The 6,170-nt window shown below is 42.1% G+C and overlaps 1 pseudogene; it reads right to left on the bottom strand.

Moving 5' to 3' along the window:
- Positions 1 to 5,324: 5,324 nt before the first annotated feature.
- LOC126016766 (uncharacterized) lies at positions 5,325 to 5,701 on the bottom strand (annotated as a pseudogene).
- Positions 5,702 to 6,170: the final 469 nt, after the last annotated feature.

The following is a 6,170-nucleotide window of genomic DNA, read 5'->3' as shown; positions in this document are numbered from 1 at the left end:
GCTTGGCAAGCCCACGCCATGCCGGAGGCCTGCTTGGCCAGGCCTGGGGGGGGTGCGGGACTTGGGTAACCCCAGCACCCCTCTGCCGCCTTGCTCCAGATCTCCAGGGCTTTCCCGGGCCACACGCCTGGGCAAGCCGGTGAGTTGGGTCCCTTGGTGGAGCTTGAAGGTACCCTAGGCCTTCCCCCACTATCCATGTGGCTCCTTAGGGAGGGTCTGGGTGGGGCTCTGAACCTCTGGTCTCCCAGCTTCTTGAAGGATCTCTCCTTCCTGGGAGCCGGGAGTCTAGCAGGAGGAGGTTTGGCTGGCACTGGTAATCTCTGTCCAGTCTACATTCTCAAAATCGCCCGGGGGTTATCGCCCCCCGCGCGCACAAGAAACATTAATCGTACTCTCACAAGAAACATTAATAGTACTCACTATCATTGAATTATGTTTTTATGTATGCAGAATGTCCATTTTGTACTCTGCCCTTTTACATACCCCTTCATAAGTTCATAGTTCTCTTTAACTTCTTTATCTCCTATCATCATTACTCCTTTTTTACCTTTTCTGACTTAAGTAGTATTGACTCCTAATTCACATACCAAAGTGTTGCCCTAGAGTTAACACCCACCCAACTATTTTAAAAGGCATAAAAATGACGCATATCTTTTCAACATTTTATGGGTGTTTTCTTTGACGGCTATAACTTTTGCTAAATACTTTCTTATACAGTGATGATCCCCCCCCCATGTTTTTTATCTTCTCTTTGTGAACTGCTCAATATGGAATTTGGTGTGAAAGAATCCCTCAGTTTAATACTTATGTTTTGAACCAAGTCATGGGTCTTGTTGGAAATGTTCTTATGCCCCCATATATCTGATAGCACCACGTGGCTTTATTACTTGTTTGCGTAGGCACACTAACATGGGAAAATACTATACATACTAATAAGTTCTTATCTAATAGAAATGGGAACACACAAATCTTGTAGTGCAATGAGACCTTACACCCTGAACATTGACATAAAGACCTGGCACAGGCCTCAGAAGAATGGGCATTCTCCATTTACCCCTTGATCTACAGAAGACATTTACAAAACATCCAGGGTTGTATATAACATCACCCGGAGGCATTCCTGTACCAGGGACGACCCTACAGCTGCTCTGACATCGATCTACTCAAAAGAGACATCCCTTAACACTGAGAAGACAACAAGAACAATGGCCTGCTTACTGGACAGGGCTTGCTGTATTGCCCCTTTATGGTGAGGTTTGTCTATAACATCACCTGGAAGCAATCCTCTACCACGGAAGACCCTACCACTGCTCAGACATCGTCCTGCTCAAAAGAGACTTCCCTTAACACTGAGAAGACTTAACAACAACAACCTGCTTACAGGACAGGGCTTCCTGCATTCCCCTTTCATGGTGAGGTGAAACGAGAAGGCACTCCACATCATGACTTCAATGTAGGACATGCAGATTCCAGAATCTTTAATACAGAAACATGAGACCGACAACAGAGACTGTGTGATAAGTGTGTTGGCGCTACGGACAATGTCTTGGAACGAACGATAACTTTCCTGAGGCCTAGAGCTGGTCTTATGCCAGGAAACTTCAGGGGTAGGATCTCTTTGTATTTAGGCCAAGGCTATTCCTTTCCATGCCTCTCATATTTTGGTGGGCCTATGCAAACAAACAATTGCCACTCTAACACCGTTTTTACTGTGCTCCTTTGGACTCTAATCCTTAAAACACACCCACTTAAAATTTGAGGTTAACTTAAGCTAATATGCATGTACATGGAAATGTAAAATATACTAGAAGTAACTCGAAGTGCTGCCAGGTGTGGCCCAAAACTCCATTCCCCCCAAATATCTTCCTTAAAGATCACAAAATATTTCTCCCATTGTCACTGTTTTCATGTGTAAAAGATAGAAATCCTTAGATTAAAAGAGCTCTGTTGAGGCCGGAGCTATAATAGCACAGCGGTATGGTGTTTGCCTTGCACATAGCTGACTTAGTGATTTGAATCCTGGCATCTCATATGGTCCCTGAGCCTGCCAGGAACGATTTCTGAGTGCAGCACCAGAAGTAACTCGTGAGCACAGCCAGGAGTGACCCAAAAACCAAAAAAATAAACAAACAAACAAACAAAAACCAAAAACCATACCATTACAATTCAGGTGTTCATTCATGTGAAGCTAATGTTGGTTATATCAACTTACTGTGAAAATTCAGCAGAAAGAACTGTCTTTCAGAGCATTGCTCCCAGTTTAAATGGGGGGGGGGGCACACCTGGTGAGCTCAGGTGTGACTCCTGGCTATGTGCTCAGAAATTTCCCCTGGCAGGCTCAGCGGACCATATGGGATGCCAGGAATCAAACCCAGGTCTGCCTATCCTGGGCCAGCTGCGTGCAAGGCAAATAAATGCCTTACTGCTGTGCTATATATAGCTCTGGCCACAGAGTTCTCAGTGCAGTTAGAAGTACCCGGAGTGCTTCTGGGTTTGGTCCAAAACTCCCGCAGGCAAAAAAATATATTCCTTAGAGATCACAACATAAGTCTCCCATTGTCCCTGTTTTCAGGTGTAAAAGGTCGAAAATCTTTGATTAAAAAGTTCAGTTGTGGCCAGCTATAGCACAGCAGTAGGGCATTTGCCTTGCACACAGCCAATTCAGGATAGACCCTGGTTCAAATTCCGGCATTCCATATAACTGAGCCTGCCAGGAGCGATTTCTGAGCGCAGAGCCAGGAATAACCCCTGAGATACGAAAAAAAAAAAAAAAAAGGTGACCGAAGAGATAGAACAATGGTAGTGCATTTGCCTTGCATGCAGCCCATCCAGGACAGATGGTGCTTCGAATTCTGGCATCCCATATGGTTCCCTGAGCCATCCAGGAGCGATTCTGAGCAAGAAGCAGAAATAAATAACCCCTGAGCGCTGTTGTGTGGGACCCAAACCTCCCCCGCAAAAAAGTTCTTTATATATAGATACTTTTTTTGTCTTTTTGTTGTTGTTGTTTTTGCCAACCCAGCTGTGCTCAGAACTTACTGCTGAGGACTAGAGCAATAGCACAGCGGTAAGGCATTTATTTGCCTTGCACGAGGCCAACACAGAATGGCCCCTAGTTTGAATTCTGGAGTCCCATATTGAACTGGAGTTCCCCCGAGCCTGCCAGGATGGACTTCTGAGCTCGGAGCCAGGAATAACTCCTGAGCACCCGCCAGGTGTGACTCCAAAATGAAAAAAAAAACAAAAACAAACAAAAAGAAAATAAACAAATAGAAAACAGAAAGAAATTTTAAAAAAGAAGTTACTTCTGGCAGGCTCAGGGAACCATATGGGATGCCAGAGATCTAACCTGAGTCAGCTACGTGCAAGGCAAATGTCCTACCCACTGTGTGTTCTGCCCACCCCCAAAATGTTCTTTATATATAGATGTTTTTTTTGGTTTGTTTTTTTTTTTTGTTTTTGTTTTTGTTTTTTTGGTTTTTTTTTTTTTTTTTTTTGGTCTTTTTTGCCATACCCAGCGGTGCTCAGAACTTACTCCTGAGAGCTGGAGCTCTCAAAAAAAAAAAAAAATAAAAAAAAAAAAAAAAAAAAAAAAAAAAAGGAAAAGAAAAGAAAAAGGAAAAAAGAAAACAAAAAGTAAGTTAATCCTGGCAGGCTCAGGGAACCATATGGGATGCCAGTAAGTTGATACCCAACATTAGCTTCACATAAATGAACACCCAAATTGTAACTGTATGTTTTTTGGGTTTAGTTTTTAGTTTTATGTTTTTGGATTTTTGGTCACACCCAGCAGCGCTCAAGAGTTACTCTTTGCTGTGTGTCAGCAATCACTCTTGGTAGGCTCAGGGAACCATATGCGATGCCAGGATTTGAGACACTATCCAGCCTGGATCTGCTTCCAAGGCAAATGTCCTACTTTTGTGCTATCTCTCTGGTCCCCTCTTGTATCTTTTTTTTTTAATTTGGTCACATCTGGCGGCACTCAGGGGTTATTTAGGGTAGGCACCCACCCTACCCATTATGCTATCGCTCCGACCCTAGGGAAGATTTTATGTGGTTGGGTTTGTTTTTTTATTTTTGTTTGTTTTTGATTTTTGCTATTTGGGCCACGCCCTTTGATGCTCTTGGTTTACTCCTGGCTGCTCCTGGCGCTCAGAAATTGCTCCTGGCTCGAGGAACCATTTGGGATGCCAGGGACTGAATCCAGGTATGTCCTGGGCAGCCGCATACAAGGCAATTAGCCTACTGCTGTGTTATCCCTCCGATCTCCCTAGGGAAGATTTTTAATTTTATAATAGGGCCAGAATAGGGCATTTGCCTTGCATGCAGCTAACTCAGCTTCAATGTCTAGCATCCTATGTAGTCCCCCAAACATCATCAGCAATAATTCCTTAATGCTGCTGAGCCACAAATACCCATGAGTGTCAATGGGCAGGACTCAAATAATAAAATAAAATAATGAAATAAAATAAAAGAAAATTATAAAATAATAAAATAAAATAAAATAACAAAATATAATAAAATAATAAACTAAAATAATAAAGTAAAATAAAATAATAAAATAAAAATGCACTCTGATAATAGCAAATTTAAATAAGAGAAAAGGATGATAGCTTTACGTGTTAGCAAACATGCTTCACATGGTAAAACTCCAGGTTTAATTTCTTGAATGGATCTCTGTGCTCTGATAAAGGATTACGCCAGAATATTACTAGGTCTGACTCTCATCAAATTCTATTAAGACAAAAAATTAAATAGTCTTCAAAATAGCAAATTGAGGGTCTAGAGAATTAGCACAGCAGCAGGGCATTTTCCTTGCACAAGACTGAACCAAGACAGACCTGGGTTTTTTTTCCAGGCATCCCATAAGTGATCCCAAATTGCCAGGAGCAATTTCATCTTTCTTCAATTGTTCTGGTTTGAAGCCACAACCTGTACCATTCAGGAGTCAGCACATTCTGTGCTTGGAAATGGCTCATGGCTTGGGGAGACACAGGGGACACCACAGGATTGAATCGAAGTCTGCTAGTTTAGTGCATTCAAGCCAAAGGCTTAGTTCTACCACTTGTGCCATCACTCTGTCCCCATCATGAGGCCTTCTTGCATTGCAAGGATGGTCAGTGTGGACAAGCGAAGGATGACAAGTGCTTTCTTATCTTCTTGTATTGAAATGTAGACAAACATGGCTCAAAATTGTCAATGGGGCCCATGGAACTTCTGGGTAGTGATTGAGAGATTCCCTCAAGATGAATGCAAGTAGTGTCTAAATATTCCATTAATTTTTGTTTTATTAACATATATTTTATGTATTTTTTATTCCAGGCTCAGATCAGAAACCTCTTTGATAATCAGTAACCCGGGAGGCTAATCTCCCGTCCTCATTTATCTGATCAGACCTTTTAGGAACCAACTCTGGGCTGGGACTGAACTAGCCTCAGGTGATTCTGATACCACCAGGAAAACCTCACTGCACAAAGCCCACGCAGGGGGGGTTCGCAGGAGGGAGATCTTTCTCATCCCGGGTCGACCCTGGTGGAGCTGAGGGCAGGGGTTTTACCTGATCCAATAAGATCAAGGAGTAGGTGGAGAGAGTCGCTGGGGTGGGCTAACATACTTGCCTTGCACACTCATGCTCACACACTCATCACCACACCCCAGGTTGCACTGCCCCCTATTTTATGTATTTTTCTTTTTACTATACATCAATATTTTTCAGATTCCTTAAGCATTCTGAAATAGAAGCTCATTGTTATTATGTAACATCATGAAAACATATAAAATCTTAATCCTTATCTCTTTTTAGTGGGCAAGAAGTAAAAGTGTCCCCCATCTAATCAATTATTACATCAATTCTTAGACCTACTGAATTATACTTTGAATTGTAACCTGAGTTTTAGGTGATATATAGGAACCAAAACATGAGAAGTATTAATTGAATAGAAAGTCTGAAGCTGACTTGGTAGTAAGTATGTGACTTTGCCCCTTCATATATTAGCATTCTACCTCTGTACACTCAAATTTAGAGCAGAAAAAGAACTTATGCTTTAGACTCTTTTAGTTGTATATGAAAACTGGTTGTTGAATATATGACCATAAATCTGAAAACAAATTGTTCAAATAAAAATAGTAATCTTTGGGCTGAGTGGTGGAGAAGCTGTAGGGCGGTTGCT

This window comes from Suncus etruscus, chromosome 8, assembly GCF_024139225.1.
Source record: "Suncus etruscus isolate mSunEtr1 chromosome 8, mSunEtr1.pri.cur, whole genome shotgun sequence".
NCBI classification, from domain to species: Eukaryota; Metazoa; Chordata; class Mammalia; order Eulipotyphla; family Soricidae; genus Suncus; species Suncus etruscus.
This window is presented reverse-complemented; position numbering and strand designations above follow the sequence as displayed.